General features: G+C 42.9%; 1 protein-coding gene across 2 annotated transcripts in view; it reads right to left on the bottom strand.

Moving 5' to 3' along the window:
* Window positions 1–17,809, bottom strand: part of pak5 (p21 protein (Cdc42/Rac)-activated kinase 5) — a 91,089-nt gene that overhangs the window by 64,146 nt on the left and 9,134 nt on the right. The gene's annotated exons all lie outside the window — the stretch shown is intronic.

The raw sequence follows: 17,809 nt of genomic DNA, 5'->3' as shown, positions 1-17,809 counted from the left end.
ATTGTTAAATACATGGCAAACGGTACTCATTTTTCATCCCCATGAATTCAGAAAAAGCTGTTTAAAATACTTTATTTTCTTACAGATTGTAGGTATTTCTTGACATTTGTTAGATATTTAATTATACGGCTCATCCACATGAAACAAAAACGGACACAAAGTAATAACATCTTCTGGTAAAGATGAATTTACAAAAGGAGGAGTTTTATCAGTCTAATCAGTAGTAGTAGTAGTAGTAGTAGTAGTAGTAATAGTAGTAGTAGTAGTAGTAATAGTAGTAGCAGCAGTAGTAGTAATAGTAGTAGTAGTAGTATTAGTATTTGTAGTAGTAGTAATAGTAGTAGAAGAAGTACCGGTAGTAGTAGTATTAGCAGTAGTAGTAGTAGTATTAGCAGTAGTAGTAGAAGTAGTAGAAGTAGTAGTAGTAGTAGTAGTAGTAGTAGTAGTAGTAGTAGTAGTAATAGAAGTAGTAGTATTAGCAGTAGTAGTAGTAGTATTAGCAGTAGTAGTAGTAGTAGTAGTAGCAGCAGCAGCAGCATTAGTAGTAGTAGTAGTAGTAGTAGTAGTAGTAGTAGTAGTAGTAGTAGTAGTAGTAGTAGTAGTAGTAGTAGTAGTAGTACCGGTAGTAGAAGTGGTAGTAGTAGTAGTAGTAGTAGTAGTAGTAGTAGTAGTACCGGTAGTACAAGTGGTAGATAAAATACCATTAACACTTGGGAGAACCAGCACCTGACAGTTTAATAAATGCAGCTCTTTCAGTAAAAAAAGCATTCAATTTCATTCTGTGGAGTAAAAAAAATGCATCGACACAAATTGAAATTCCTGCTCAGCCGAATTTGTCAGACTAAAAACAAATGAACGCACCGAAAAGGAAAATCACATTACGCTCACAAGGACTTTGTGACAAGCGCCAAATGAATCGCTGACTGTGCTTTACTGAGCAAGCACACAGTATAAGTATAAGTATATAAGGTTTGTATTGTGTTAAATAATAATGTGACCGAGCAGCTGAACCCATTTATCTGAAGCAGGTTTTCACGTCTCAAAGCAACTGAATCACTCCAACCTGTGTAAATGAACAAGAACTCCAGCAAATGATTTAAAAAATACTATCATTATGTATGTGTATTATTTTTATTCAATCACAGACGCCAAACCAAAGCACAGTTGTTGGTAGATGTACTCAACAGGCTACCCCGTGGTTGGTGGGCAAAGACTCAACCCACTATACCACAATCACACCCTGAAATAACTGTAGGAAGGCGTGGCACTTTGGTGATAGTTTAAATCATTTTCTAAACAAGGACTTTGTGATAATACCGTATTTTCCGGACTATAAGTCGCACCCGCCAAAAAATGCATAATAGAGAAGAACAAACATATATAAGTTGCACTGGAGTATGAAATACGGTTGCAAGTGTGAAAATAACAAATAATATCACATATAAGTCGCCCCGGAGTATAAGTATATAAGAAAATAAGTATAAATATAAGTATAAGTCGCACCCCGGCCAAAACTATGAAAAAAGGTGCGACTTATAGTCCAGAAAATACGGGTAAATAACCCATTTCAAGGTGGTGAACGTCTAATCAAGATGTTTCCATCCAGAAGTCATTTTCAATCTGAAGCTACTGCACTGAGATAGATTAGGGAGGAGGAGCTTAAACTTGAAACCGCCCAGCTCGCCGTTCTATTGTGATCTGCCTGACTCTCCTTCATCACTAGTCGCACCTGATTAGCATTCACTTCTCCAGGTTTACGGGACGCTATTGTAAACAGATGGCACATTACACCACGTTCAAATAGGGATTATCTTCTTTTTTCACAATTTACCGTAACTTCAAACAAAACAAGCGTCACCAAAACGAGTGTGTGGTTTTAAGGTGACGGTGGACAGCTGATTGTGACCCCGAGTGTCTTCAGCGTTTATACAGCCTTTTGTGCAATTATTTTTTTGGTTTCCTCCACATAAATCACTAAAATGGATTGACAAGCCTAATGTACACCAGAATAATCATACAACACTTCATGAAGCAAATCCATTGAATAACAGGGATATTTCCAATCACGTTTTGACAGATGAAATGTACTGTCTTAATGCCAAATGCACACGTGTGTTCAGTGTCTTTACAGGCCGGTGTTACACATATAATAATGATAAGGTTTACACGTAGGTAACATCAGAGCTCTAATCCAGCGGTGCATTAAAGACGCTAATTCCTGCCACATTTCTCTCAGTGCAGATTAGTTTCATTTCCAGTGGGCTGATCGGAACATACGAGTCGTGATGTTGGGATTTGTGAGGATCTCGTGCAATGAACACTAGAGCAGCGTTTTGAATCTTAAGCAACAAATTCCACCATTTCAGGACTCACGAAACCATATATATATATAAAAAAAGACTAAACCAAGACCAATCCAACTGTGAACCAGGGCTAAACCAACTATGAATCAGAGCAAAAGCAGGTCTTTTCCAGGACAACACGCCTGGACCAGAAACGGTTCTAAACATGATGTAAACCAGGACTAAACCAGGACTAAACCAGGTCTAAACCAGGACTAAACTAGTACTGAACCAGTTCTACGCTCACATTTTAGAGTCTTCCTCCTTTTAAGTTCCATAAAACCCTTAAAAACCAGATCTAAACCAGGACTAAACCAGTGTCAAACCAGGTCTAAACACACATACATTAGTTCAGATGTGTCTTCAAAGTCCTAGTTTGCGTTCACACTTGCACATTCACCACATAAAATTGGGGCTGAACCAGGACTAAACCCAAGATTAAATCTGAACTCGATCTGGACCAAACCAAGTCCACATCAGAACTAAAATGTGCTAAAATGTCGACCAAATAACAACATCTGTGACCACGCCCCTAATGCGGATTTGGTTTGGTCCTGGTCCAGTCCTGGTTTTAGGATGTGTTTAAACTTTACTCATTATTTGGCTCTGAATTGACGAGCCCATTTGACTCCTGATGTGGACTTGGTCTGGCCCGGTTTTAGTCCTTGTTTAATTCCGATCCAGCCTAGGTTTAGTTTCTGTTTTCGTCCTGGCTTGGTCCCAATTTTTGACGAATGTGTGAAGTGTGAACACATTTTTAGTCCTAGTTTAGTCCCAGTTTAGTCCCAGTTTTGTCCCAGTTTAGTCCCAGTTTAGTCCCAGTTAAGTCCAGGTTTAGTCCCAGTTAAGTCCCAGTTTTGTCCCAGTTTAGTCCCAGTTTAGTCCCAGTTAAGTCCAGGTTTAGTCCCAGTTAAGTCCCAGTTTTGTCCCAGTTTAGTCCCAGTTTAGTCCCAGTTAAGTCCAGGTTTAGTCCCAGTTAAGTCCCAGTTTTGTCCCAGTTTAGTCCCAGTTTAGTCCCAGTTTTGTCCCAGTTTAGTCCCAGTTTAGTCCCAGTTTAGTCCCAGTTTAGTCCCAGTTTTGTCCCAGTTTTGTCCCAGTTTAGTCCCAGTTTAGTCCCAGTTTAGTCCCAGTTTTGTCCCAGTTTTAAGTCCAGGTTTAGTCCCAGTTAAGTCCCAGTTTAGTCCCAGTTTAGTCCAGGTTTAGTCCAGGTTTAGTCCCAGTTAAGTCCCAGTTTAGTCCCAGTTTCGATGGGGTGCTTATTGTGTGGAGGCGCATTAGAGTCGGGGGAGTTATGATCACTCTACGACCTTTAGACCAATTCAAAACCAGCTCTAAACCACGTGTCTAAACACACACACATAAACACACACACATAAACACACACACATAAACACACACACATAAACACACACACATAAACGCACGCACACACACACACACACACGCATATCCATTAGTCCACATGTATTATCACGCTCTTATCTCCTCCCACCTTCCTCTAAACCCTCTAAACCAGTTCTAAACCCTCTAAACCAGTTCTAAACCAGTTCTAAACCAGTTCTAAACCAGTAGTAGACCCTCTCTGAACACATGCGGCGGTCGGGGTTTGCTCTGGCGTCACTGGAGCTCTCTCTGATCTCCTCCTCTCTCGCTCGGAGCCTGAACGCCGCTGTGTCGTGACTCTAATGTTTGCCTCAGTGTGAACCACCTCCACAGAACAAATCCACTAAAGCAGAGTTAACTCAGCACTGCAGGAGGTGGAGGAGGTGGAGGAGGAGGTGGAGGATGAGGAGGTGGAGGAGGAGGATGAGGAGGTGGAGGAGGAAGAGGATGAGGTGGAGGAGGAGCAGGTGGAGGAGGAGGAGCAGTTGGAGGAGGAGGAGGAAGAGGATGAGGAGGAGGTGGAGGAGGAGGAGCAGTTGGAGGAGGAGGTGGAGGAGGTGGAAGAGCAGGTGGAGGAGGAGCTGGAGGAGGAGGTGAAGGAGCAGGTGGAGGAGGAGGAGGTGGTGAAAGAGGAGGAGGATTACGTGGAGGAGCAGATGGAGGAGGAGCGGATATGGGACGATTAGGACGAATTACAAGAGCGTTACACAAAGACCCACCAACGACGCATCAGGATAATATTCAAGTAAAACGAGTAAAGAGCTCGGAAGAAACAATCTGAAGATGAAGTAAGTATGTACTCAAAGCAGCAGTAGACGTAGTTAAAGCAGTACTAGTAGTAGTAGTAGTAGTAGTAGTAGTAGTAGTAGTAAAGGCAGTAGTAGTAGTAAAAGCAGTAGTGTTCTGTTATGCATTAATGTTGTGTTTTTAGTTTAAAAGTGCATAATTTGATCTATGCTTTAATTTCATTGCATTTGTTTTCTTGTGCCGCCATCTAGTGGATACTTTTAAATGTCGCAGGTAGAGCACATGTTTAAAACAAAACTTTATTTAACCGGAAGTAACAGCGAGCCATGAAGGCACCAGGCACGGCCGCACGCAGCTTTGGCTGCTTTTGGAGATCGCAGATTTCTTTATTTTGAGGTTGCATTGCCGGTATGTAATGTTGTACGCGTGCACAACAGCTGCATTTATGTTATTTTCTATAAGCCAGTGTTCAGTATTGAATTTGACTGTTCCATCTCTGCAATATGTTAATTACACGCTAACCACGTAGCCATCAATATTGCGTCATCTAGTCTGCTTTGTATACATATATGTGGATTTGTTTATTATTTATATGTATTGTAATGGACATGTTTTGATTTTAAATATGTCTATTTTCAGTTTTACCTTTTCGAATATCATTAAACCTGCTAAAAGACAACGTGTCTGCAGAGTCTTTGATGTGAGAGAGGAGTTAAACCGGCTAAACAGCACAGTAAAACGGCAACATCCAGGCAGAAGATTCTGCGGTCATCCCCCTGCGACAAGAGTGAATCTACGCTGACCACTACTACGCCTCAAGCAGCAAGGCATTCAGCAGTGTTCCAGCAATCGTCACTTTGTCAACGCAACTATGGCCGACAAAGCTCCATCCACCCAGGCTTCATCATCGGACAGCACGCCATGCAACGCAACATCCGCCAAGGCGCCATCCAACAAGTCTGTATCCTATAAAACCCGGTCTGAAGCCGGATCAACAGGGTCTGCAGCTGCCAAGGCAAGAGCAAAAGCTGAGGCAGCAAAGGCCCGTCTCAACTTTGCAGAAAAAGAGATGAGTTTGAAATTAGAAAAAGCTAAACTCGAAGCATCTATTGAGCTATTACGGCAGGAAAAAGATTTAGCCTCAGCCATAGCAGAAGCAGAAGCATTAGAGGCAGCCGCTGCTTCACAGTTAGACGCTCAAAGCCATCCAACTCGGTCCGAAAAAGCCGAGCGCACAGAACAGTATGTCAAGGACCAAGCCACACTTATGAACAAGGGTGAAGGTTGCACTTTTGAACCATTACAAAACAATGATGCACAAATGCAACTCAAGCAGGAGCACATTAGCAATGCGTTGTTACAACCTAGAGGAGAGGATAACAACAACTATCTAACTCCACATGCTTCTTTTCCAAATGGCAACTATTCCCAGTATGTTCCAGCTAGTGCCTTTTCCCATCCTTTTAAACCTGGCATTACCAACTGGACCCACAAGGTGTCAGCACCAACACATTTCAATCCTCCCCAAGAGAGGGACAGTAATGCAACTGACTTTATCAGGTACTTTGCGCGCAGGGAAATAGTTGCAACAGGACTTCTCCAGTTTAATGATAAGCCCCAAAACTTTAGAGCGTGGAAGCGCTCTTTCAACAGTGCTATCAGAGGGTTGGACTTGACAGCTAGTGAGGAAATGGACTTGATGTTAAAATGGCTTGGCAAAGAATCCGCTGAACATGTGGAGCAAATCAGAGCCATACACATAAACAATCCTGAAGCAGGTCTTGAGATGATTTGGGATAGACTTGAACAATGTTACGGCTCAGCTGAGGCGATTGAAGATGCCCTTTTCAAAAGAGTAGATTCATTTCCAAAAATCACATCTAAAGACTATGTGAAACTAAGAAAGTTCAGCGACCTACTAATGGAAATCGAGAGTGCTAAAGCTGAAGGAGACCTTGTTGGCCTCTCATATCTAGACACAGCCAGAGGTGTAAATCCTATCATCCAAAAGCTTCCTTTTAACTTACAGGAAAGATGGATAACAGTTGGAACAACATACAAACGTCAAAACTGTGTCACTTATCCACCATTCAGGGTTTTTGTGAACTTTGTCGCTCAAGAGGCCAATGCTAGGAATGACCCTAGCTTTCAGTTCAGCTCATACACAGATGCTGCTCCCAAACCAGACAAACCCCCTTGGAAAGCAAACAGACAAAAAGAAATATCAGTGCACAAAACTGATGTAGGCACGGGCTTCAATCCAGATTTACAAACCCATGCGTACAAAAAAACAGACAGTGAGAAACTCTGTCCACTACACAAAAAGGCTCATCCTTTAACAAAATGTAGAACCTTTCGCATGAAACCTCTTGACGAGAGAAAAACATTTATAAAAGAAAACAATATTTGCTTCAGATGCTGCGCCTCATCCAAGCATATAGCCAAAGACTGTAAAGTCAGACTCCAGTGTTCCGAGTGTGGCAATGAAAAACATTGTGCTGCACTTCACCCTGGCCTAGCCCCATGGCAGACAGAACCAGAGCTAAACTCAGAGCCGGCATCAGAGCACGGCGGGGAGCCAGGTAACGCACTGCCTGAGGAGATAATGACAAAATGTACTCAGGTTTGTGGTGAGAGTGAGGCAGGTAGATCATGCTCTAAAATTTGTCTCGTAAAAGTTTACCCTGTAGGCTGTCCAGACAAAGCAGTACCACTCTACGCCATTCATGATGAACAGAGTAACAGATCACTAGTCCGCCCAGAGTTTTTTGAGTTGTTTAATGACTGTGGTCCTAGTTCTCCCTATTCACTTAGAACATGTGCAGGTGTTAAAGAGGCTATGGGTAGGAGAGCTACTGGTTACATAGTGGAAGCTTTAGATGGCACAGTCCAAATCCCACTGCCTAGCCTCATTGAATGCAAAAACATCCCAAATGACAGATGTGAGATTCCTACTCCAAGTGCGGCCATGCATCACGCCCACCTCAAACCTGTAGCTCATCTTATCCCTGACTTGGACTCTAACGCTCATATACTAATGCTCCTTGGACGGGACGTAGTACGAGTACACAAAGTCCGCAAACAGATAAGTGGCCCTCACAATGCACCCTATGCGCAAAAACTTGACCTGGGATGGGTCATAGTAGGAAACGTGTGTTTAGGTGATGTCCACAAAACCTTGGCAGTAAACACTCTTTTCACCAATGCCACTGAGAAAGGTCGTCCCACAGTGTTTGAGCCATGCCCAAATGTATACCATGTTAAAGAAAAGCATTGTGACATCCAAATTCCTTTCAGTGTCAGCACTCAGCTCGGTGACAACACCACATGTGAACCCGACCACTTAGGATGTAATTTGTTCAAACAAACCAAACTTGACAATTACATTGCGCCCTCCATTCAGGACAAGGCATTTCTAAAAACAATGGAGGAAGGACTTACAAAGGACAAAAATGGTACTTGGACAGCGCCTTTGCCATTCAAATCTCAACGTCAGAAACTACCAAACAACAGGCCGCAAGCACTGAAACGCTTAATGTCACTTGTCCGCAATTTTGAAAGAAAGGAAGAAATGAAAGAGCATTTCATAAACTTTATGGACAAAGTATTTCAAAATGGACATGCAGAAATAGCTCCTCCTTTGGAAGATGAAGAAGAATGTTGGTATTTGCCACTATTTGGCGTTTATCACCCAAGGAAGCCCAAACAGATTAGGGTAGTCTTTGATAGCAGTGCCAAACATGAAGGCGTGTCTTTGAATGACGTGTTGTTAACAGGGCCAGACCTTAACAACTCACTACTTGGAGTCCTCATGCGCTTTAGGAAAGATGCTGTTGCGTTTACCGCAGACATTGAGCAAATGTTTTATTGCTTCAACGTTCGTCTGGAGGACAGGAACTACTTGCGTTTTTTGTGGTTCCGTGACAATGACCTTTCCAAAGACATTACAGAATACCGAATGACTGTTCACGTTTTCGGGAACAGCCCTTCTCCAGCGGTTGCCATGTATGGCTTGCATCAGTCCGTTCTACGCTGTGGATGTGATCCAGATGTTCAGCAGTTTGTCACACGGGACTTCTACGTAGATGATGGACTTAAATCTTTGCCTACTGTTGAAAAAGCTGTGTCTCTTTTGCAAAGAACACGAGACACACTTTCAAAATCAAACCTGAGACTGCACAAAATTGCAACCAATAGAAAAGAAGTCTTGGAAGCTTTCCCGTCCCAAGACCATGCTAAAGACCTAAAAGATTTAGACTTTGAAGCCGATTCTGTCCCCATTCAACGTAGTCTCGGCCTTCTTTGGGACATAAAAAAAGACTGTTTCACCTTCAATACTTCAGATGAGATGAAATCCTTCACTAGGCGAGGTGTTTTATCAACAATTAACAGCCTTTACGATCCTTTAGGCTTTGTAGCGCCAGTCACTATACAGGGAAAGTGGATTCTAAGGGAACTCACTGTTGAGAACGGAGACTGGGATGCACCATTGCCTTCAGAAATGCAAGAAACTTGGACTTTCTGGAAAAACTCACTCAAAGAATTGTCAAAGCTGTCGATTCCCAGAGTGTACACAGACATTTCACCTTCTACTGCTGTAAAGAAAGAACTGTGCATCTTCTCAGATGCGTCTACTAAGGCCATTGCAGCAGTAGCCTATCTTAGAGTCACAGACGCAGTGGGAAACTGCCAAGTGGGCTTTGTGATGGGTAAAGCAAAGCTAGCTCCACGCCCTGATCAGACCATCCCAAGATTAGAGCTTTGCGCCGCTGTGTTAGCAGTAGATCTTGCAGACCTAATCTCAGATGAACTAGACATTGAACTAGATAACTGCACATTTTACACGGACAGTAAAGTCGTTTTAGGTTATATCTATAACGAGACACGTAGATTCTATGTCTATGTTAGTAACCGTGTAAACAGAATCCACCGTTCTTCTCAGCCCAGTCAGTGGTTTTACATACCCAGCAGTCAGAACCCCGCAGACCACGCCACTCGTTCTGTTCCTGCTTACCAACTACCACTAAGTAACTGGCTCACTGGCCCAGACATTCTGGTGCAAAATCAGGGCATTCCCACGGACACATATGACCTCGTTGAGCCCAGCACTGACTCAGAAGTCAGACCACAGGTATCCACTCTCAAAACCACTACCTGTTTCAACCAACTCGGCTCTCAGAGATTCACAAAGTTTTCGTCTTGGAAATCACTTACCCGTGCACTCGCTCGTTTACTGCACATCATCCACAATTTCAGTTTAGCTTCACGCAAACCTAAACAGTGCAATGGCTGGCACTACTGCGAAACAGGACTCACTGTTGCTGAGTTTAATCAAGCGCAAGATGTTGTGATTCAAGCAATGCAGCAGGATGTGTACGCCGACGAAATCAAGTGTTTACAAAACCAAGAAAAACTTCCCAAAACCAGCCCTTTAAAGAACTTAGACCCTTTCTTGGATGAAAATGGACTCTTGCGAGTAGGTGGTCGCTTGGTTAACTCAAAACTGAATCAAAACGAAAAGACCCCTCTCATTGTTCCTGGTCGCCATCACGTGGCAGCTCTTCTCATAAGACACTACCACGAACAAACTCATCATCAAGGTCGTCTGTTCACTGAAGGAGCTGTTCGTGCTGCAGGTTGGTGGGTTGTTGGAGGCAAAAGGAAGGTTAGTACAATAATCTTTAACTGCACAACTTGCAAAAGACTTCGTGCTCCGCTAAGCACACAGAAAATGTCTAACCTCCCTCCAGACCGCCTTTCTACAGATCCCCCATTCACAAATGTGGGCATTGATGTGTTTGGTCCATGGTTTGTGTCTTCAAAAAGAACCAGAGGACATGTTATTCAAAACAAAAGATGGGCTGTAATTTTCACATGCTTAAGCATAAGAGCGGTTCACATCGAAGTGATTGAGTCACTTGATACATCAAGTTTCATTAATGCACTCAGACGGTTTCTAGCTGTTAGAGGACCTGTCAATACCATTCGGTCGGATAGAGGCACAAACTTCGTCAGTGCATGCAAAGAACTTAAAATCCCTTCAAACATGGACAAAGCTGTACTAACCTACTTGAAAGAACAGGGATGTACATGGACTTTTAATCCACCACACGCTTCTCACTTTGGCGGATCGTGGGAACGGATGATCGGTCTTGCTCGGAGAATATTGGACACAATGTTTTTCCAGCTCAAAAACACTAAACTAACTCATGATGTTCTGGTCACCTTTATGTCAGAGGTGTCAGCTATCATAAACGCTAGGCCAATTGTTCCTGTTTCAGTTGACCCTAGCAACCCATTTATTCTTACTCCAGCAACTTTGCTTACTCAAAAATCGGCCCAACTTCAAGCGCCAGTGGGCAACTTTTCAGTGGCGGACCTCTATAAGCATCAGTGGCGGCAGGTCCAGCACCTGTCAAACACCTTCTGGGACAAATGGAGGAAAGAATTCTTACCTACACTCCAGCCACGCCGTAAATGGCAATCTGAACAACCAAATGTAACACCTGGGAGTACGGTTGTGCTCAAGGACAATCAAATACCCAGAAACCAATGGCCTCTTGGACTCATTACTCAAGTGTTTCCTTCTAAAGATGGCAAAGTCCGTACAGTAGAGGTTAAAGTTGCCAAATCAGATGGTTCTAAGGTTTTTACGCGACCAATCTCTGAAATTGTTGTATTAGTGCCTTCCTAAGTGTATAGTGGCATGTAATCACGCCAGACGGGGAGTGTTCTGTTATGCATTAATGTTGTGTTTTTAGTTTAAAAGTGCATAATTTGATCTATGCTTTAATTTCATTGCATTTGTTTTCTTGTGCCGCCATCTAGTGGATACTTTTAAATGTCGCAGGTAGAGCACATGTTTAAAACAAAACTTTATTTAACCGGAAGTAACAGCGAGCCATGAAGGCACCAGGCACGGCCGCACGCAGCTTTGGCTGCTTTTGGAGATCGCAGATTTCTTTATTTTGAGGTTGCATTGCCGGTATGTAATGTTGTACGCGTGCACAACAGCTGCATTTATGTTATTTTCTATAAGCCAGTGTTCAGTATTGAATTTGACTGTTCCATCTCTGCAATATGTTAATTACACGCTAACCACGTAGCCATCAATATTGCGTCATCTAGTCTGCTTTGTATACATATATGTGGATTTGTTTATTATTTATATGTATTGTAATGGACATGTTTTGATTTTAAATATGTCTATTTTCAGTTTTACCTTTTCGAATATCATTAAACCTGCTAAAAGACAACGTGTCTGCAGAGTCTTTGATGTGAGAGAGGAGTTAAACCGGCTAAACAGCACAAGTAGTAGTAGCAGTAAAGGCAGTAGTAGTAGTAGTAGAAGTAGTAGTAGTAGAAATAAAGGCAGTAGTATTAGTAAAAGTAAAAGTTGAAGCAGTAGTAGTAAAATCAGTAGTAAAAGCAGTAGAAGTAGTAGAAGCAGTAGTAGTAGTAGTGGTAGAAGCAGTAGAAGTAGTAGTAGTAGAAGCAGTAGTAGTAGTAGTAGTAGTAAAGGCAGCAGTAGTAGTAAAGGCAGTAGTAGTAGTAGTAGTAGCAGTAAAGGCAGTAGTAGTAGTAAAGGCAGTAGTAGTAGTAGTAGTAAAGGCAGCAGTAGTAGTAAAGGCAGTGGTAGTAGTAGTAGTAGTAGTAAAGGCAGCAGCAGCAGCAGTAGTAAAAGTAGAAGTAGTGTTAATATTGCATAAAACATTTGGCGTTGTCAGAACAGCTCGGTCTCTGTGCTGAGGGCGGGATCTTGCTCTTTCAGCACGTCACCATTCTGTGTCAGGGCTGTCAATCAAAGTGTCACCTGTCTGTCACATGTGCTGAGGACGGGGCCGACCCTCCACACGCACACGCCCACACGCACAGCACACGCCTACACGCACAGCACACGCCTACACGCACAGCACACGCCCACACGCACAACACACGCCTACACGCACACACACATCCATCCCAACCCCAGAGCGATGACACAGATTTGAGGACCACCTGAAAAATGCTCCTGTCGACAAAACTCCACATCAATCGTGTTGTTAACCAGACATCAGCAGAAGAAGAAGAAGAAGAAGAAGAAGAAGAAGGAGGAGGAGAGGAAGAAGAAGAGAAGAAGAGAAGAGGAAGAAGAAGAAGGAGAAGAAGGAGAAGAAGAAGGAGAGGAAGGAGAAGAAGAAGAAAAATAAGAAGGAGGAGGAGGAGAAGGAGAAGAAGAGAAGAAGAAGAAGAAGAAGAAGAAGAAGAAGAGAAGAGGAAGAAGAAGAAGAAGGAAGAGGAGAGGAAGAAGAAGAAGAAGAAGAAGGAGAAGGAGGAGAAGAAGAAAGAGGAGAGGAAGAAGAAGGAGAAGAAGAAGGAGAGGAAGGAGAAGAAGAAAAATAAGAAGGAGGAGGAGGAGAAGAAGAGAAGAAGAGAAGAGGAAGAAGAAGAAGAAGAAGAAGAAGAAGAAGAAGAAGAAGAAGAAGAAGAAGAAGAAGAAGAAGAAGAAGAAGAAGAAGAAGAAGAAGAAGAAAAATAAGAAGGAGGAGAAGAAGAGAAGAAGAAGAAGAAGAAGAAGAAGAAGAAGAAGAAGAAGAAGAAGAAGAAGAAGAAGAAGAAGAAGAAGAAAAATAAGAAGGAGGAGAAGAAGGAGGAGAGGAAGAAGAAGGAGAAGAAGAAGGAGAGGAAGGAGAAGAAGAAAAATAAGAAGGAGGAGGAGGAGAAGAAGAGAAGAAGAGAAGAGGAAGAAGAAGAAGAAGAAGAAGAAGAAGAAGAAGAAGAAGAAGAAGAAGAAGAAGAAGAAGAAGAAGAAGAAGAAGAAGAAGAAGAAGAAGAAGAAGAAGAAGAAGAAGAAGAAGAAGAAGAAGAAGAAGAAGAAGTGGTAAAGGGAGTGTTTGGTTTCACTTGAAACTCCCCTCTTTGTTACCAACAGTCCTGTAATGGGCGTTCTACATCCTATTGTAAGCTGACTTTGGCTCCCTCCTCACTGAGTACCTGATTAGCATCAGAATGCTATATTATAGACCACTGTAAAGTTGTTTAAGGACGGTTTTACTAAAAACAGTCCAGATGACCACAACAGAATCTTTTTCTACAATTGAACACTCTTGGGCGAATGAGGGATTACACCGATATTCATGTGGTAATAAATAAAGATTCTACAATTCAGATTCACTTTTTAGACAAATTGCTTGATTTTTCAGGTTTTTTCTTTTTCTTAAAAATAAATAAAAATGTGCCGGGCAGAACCAGAGCGAGCCCAAGATAAGTAAACAATAAAATTAGAAAATAAGGGCGCGGCATCCAAAGAAAAGAAGAGTTAACGCCCTATTTCATTGTTTTTTATTTGTCATAATGATTTAGGTTGTGAATTACAGGATGTTTCCATCACTGTTGATCGCTTGAGAACACGGTTTAGAACTTAGATAATAAAACCAGTACTTTCTATAGGTCAGGCGTTTCCTCATCCGGAAACGATGTTAGCACTCCATCTACTGGCAGCCGAGGGACTCATTTTGGGGAAACAAACGAAAGCTAGCTTGCCGTGCCGCGTGCTAACATAAACGCGCAGCTGCAAAGGATCACGGTCTATGTAGTTCTCTTTGCCTTTTACTTTCTATAATAAATACATTTTAGGCCCAGCTTCCAGTCCATTTTTATTGTGAAACTACTTGTATTTTCATTCATAGTATAAATACCGTATTTTCTGAACTATAAATTGCACCTTTTTTCATAGTTTTGGCCGGGGTGCGACTTATACTTATATTTATACTTCGGAGCGACTTATGTGATATTATTTGTTATTTTCACACTTGCAAACGCATTTCATACTCCAGTGCGACTTATATATGTTTTTTTTCTTCTCTATTATACATTTTTTAGCTGGTGCGACTTATAGTCCGGAAAATACGGTAATCAAACGGCGACAAATATCGGCGACAGGTTTCAACATTTGCATCGTCGACGTAAAAAAGATCAGAGAGAGAGAAATCGGCACATGTTACAACCCGAAAACGATGGCGAGCGCCGCTTTCGTTCCCACTAATTAATCACAAAGTCCATTCAGAATCGGGAGGTCGAGGGCGAGTGGTGTTCGCGCGCGTCGCTGGACACGGCCGATTCGGAGCTAATTCAATTTCCACGGAGCGGCGAGGAGCCCGTCGGCCAATAAAAGCTTATCATCCCCCGCGAGGTTCATAATCGATGGACGGCTGACAGTTATACGAGGAGGACGACGACGCCGCGGTGACGACGGAGAGTGCCGGGGCCCCGGGGGTGACGGGGGGGAGGGCGAGGTTAATTACGTGCCAAATCGCTGTCAAACGCCCCGGCATCGAGACCCAAAATCTGCCCATTAATTTGAATTAGAGGGACGATATTGGTTTCCCGGACGGCTCGGCTCTCCCGTGTCCTCGCGCGGCGGCGGATGGAGGGGCCCGGCGCAGCTCCGCGGGCCCCTGACAGGAGCCATATTTCATCGGCATGCCGCGTCGGCCTGTCCTCGCCTGATAAGCTGTAATAGATCTACTCCTCCGCTCGCTCGCACGCTCAAGGTAAAGCTCGGGACGGAGGGGATGGAGGGAGGAGAGGGACGGGCGGACAAAGTGAGGGAAAGTAGGGGTTTAAATACAGTAAGTACACAGTATTTTCCGTGCGCAGTGCCTGATACACTGTAGTTTTATTCCCTGTGGCCCTCAACACTTAATCCCGACCTCAACACTGTAAAGTAGAAACTCGATCTTAGTCGTAGTAGTATCGTAGACAGCGTTAGGAAGTAACTGAACAACCAAAAATACATATTCAGAATACTGCGTTCCAGTATTTACACTTTCATTCGGTGGGATTCAGAATACATTTACATTCTTAAAATAAATAAAAAATACATATGATTTATAACAATTCCTAATGTGTCTTCAAACTTCACCGGTGAGTAGTAGTAATAGTAATAGTAATAGTAGTAATAGTAGTAGTAGTAGTAGTACTAGTACTAGTACTAGTAGTAGTAGTAGTAGTAGTAGTAGTAGTAGTAGTACTAGTACTAGTAGTAGTAGTAGTAGTAGTAGTAGTAGTAGTAGTACTAGTATTAGTAGTAGTAGTAGTAGTAGTAGTAGTAGTAGTAGTACTAGTATTAGTAGTAGTAGTAGTAGTAGTAGTAGTAGTAGTAGTAGTACTAGTATTAGTAGTAGTAGTAGTACTAGTAGTAGTAGTAGTACTAGTAGTAGTAGTAGTAGTAGTAGTAGTAGTACTAGTATTAGTAGTAGTACTAGTATTAGTAGTAGTAGTAGTAGTAGTTAAATAAACAAAGGAAGCTTAGAAAAGCGGGGCGAGGAGACGAGGAGGGGGCCGGGCCGGTGAAGAATGGCCCCTCGGGGGAGAGATAAGGTGGATTAACCTTGCTGTAATGAAGAGGGGAGTGACGGGACGGGTAATGAATGAGCTCGCCCTTCTCCCGACTCTTGCTCACAGCACCGGCCCTGCTGCGCTTCAGCGGGCACCGGGGCCCCGCGACGACAGTGTGTGTGTGTGTGTGTGTGTGTGTGAGTGTGTGTGTGAGTGTGTGTGTGTGTGCGTGCGTGTGCGCGTGCGTGTGTGTGTGTGTATGTGAGTCATGTGTGTGTGTGTGTGTGTGTGTGAGTCATGTGTGTGTCTGTGTGTGTGTGCGTGTGCGTGTGCGTGTGTGTGTGTGTGTGTGTGTGTGTGAGTCATGTGTGTGTGTGTGTGTGTGTGTGTGAGTCATGCGTGTGTGTGTGTGAGTCATGTGTGTGTGTGTGTGTGTGTGTGTGTGTGTCTGTGTCTGTGTGTGTGTCTGTGTGATCAGATTTACCGCAGTCAGCAAAAAATGTGAAATTGTGAAAGGTTTTGTTATGCTCCGTTCTAAGATGAATCCATTTTGTTTTGTGCATCTGGTCCTGTCCAGTTTTTGTTTGTCCTTTATATTTTAAAAGGTTTTTTTCATTATTTTCTAAATGCATTTTACAACACAATTAATCATTGATATGGGTCTATAGTTGCTCATATTTTCGCCTCCTTGTGGATAAATAAATGATAGTTTTCCACCAATCAAGTCGCAGTTTGTGAAGAAAAGTTGAAAAATGTGATGAAAAAATGAATTGAACAAAATATATGTTTATTTGTCTGTGAAATTCGATGAGTTCTGGCCCAGTGTGACATGGTTGCTAGGAAACAGTGATGGACTTGACATAATTTACAATCAGGAAGTAAAAATATAAACCTAAAAATTTGCTCCACTGGGTTAAAATGTGTAAATTGACCACATTTTACTAAAAATGAGACGTGTCATAAAGACATTTAACCAACGTAAATGTTAAACGTGAAAACTTTTAGCCATAATTTTTCATCTTATGTATGGGGATATTTTAAGCCCTCTGCTTATGAGATTAAAACATCAAAAAATCCAACAAACTTTGAGCTCAAAATATTGGGTTCAGTGGAGGTTGCTGATAATTTGGCCTTTGCGACATTTCAAACTCTCCAAAAGCCGCTCTGATGTTCACTAATCTGTAAAAAAACACACACTCGTGTACTTTATCGGCGTTCCCCAGTTTCCCCTGCTCGAGACCCCCGTTCACGCCGCTCGAGACCCCCGCCAGAGCTGCCGAAAACACGCTAAAAACACACTAAAAACACTCTGAACTCTTAACCTCAAAACACCGTAAAAAAAAAAATAGCCCAGCGTCCGCACTCCGGATTCCTGCCTCAGCAAAAACGACGGAAAGCAATGCTGAGGCTGCAGCAGATGCCCGGCTCCTCCCCCTCGAGTGTCTTTAGTCACACATGGGCAACCCTCACCCACTCGCCCCCCCTCACCCACTCGCCCCCCCTCTCTCTCCTCTACTACAAGTCCGCAGTGACAACAACCCAAAGAAAAGCCGGTACAAAGCGTTACAGTAGCACGTATTCAGCTTACATTAAAGGACAAATATTCTGCGTCATTTGTAGTGTCATTGGCCTTTAAAACTGCTCTTGAGTACGTTTACTTTGGCTCCATCTACTGGCCGCAGATGGAATTACACCGGACAGACAAACGAACGCTAATGTTGACTAGCCACGCAGCTGTAATGGTCGTGATTTGAAGGCAGAAATGCTCAGAAGGAGTCCAGCGATCCGGTTTATGGACTTAAACAGGTAGAATACGATGTCACACGTGGGGGAGTGTTTTCGACGCTCGAAGGGGAGAGCACTTTCTAAATGGGACTCGTCAAACGAGCGGGAATGAGGCTACATGCGACTCGGGGTGTGTTTTGGATGAGGGAACAATGGTGTACCTATAACTATAATTAAAAATGTGGCATAATATGTATCCATTAGCACAACATTTCATTTCTAAGCTAGCTATT

This window comes from Eucyclogobius newberryi, unplaced genomic scaffold (assembly GCF_026437365.1).
Source record: "Eucyclogobius newberryi isolate DKJ021-1_F unplaced genomic scaffold, fEucNew1.0.hap1 SCAF_1, whole genome shotgun sequence".
Classification (NCBI taxonomy): domain Eukaryota; kingdom Metazoa; phylum Chordata; class Actinopteri; order Gobiiformes; family Gobiidae; genus Eucyclogobius; species Eucyclogobius newberryi.
The sequence above is the reverse complement of the archived record's forward strand: the minus strand, read 5'-3'. Positions and strand labels throughout refer to the sequence as shown.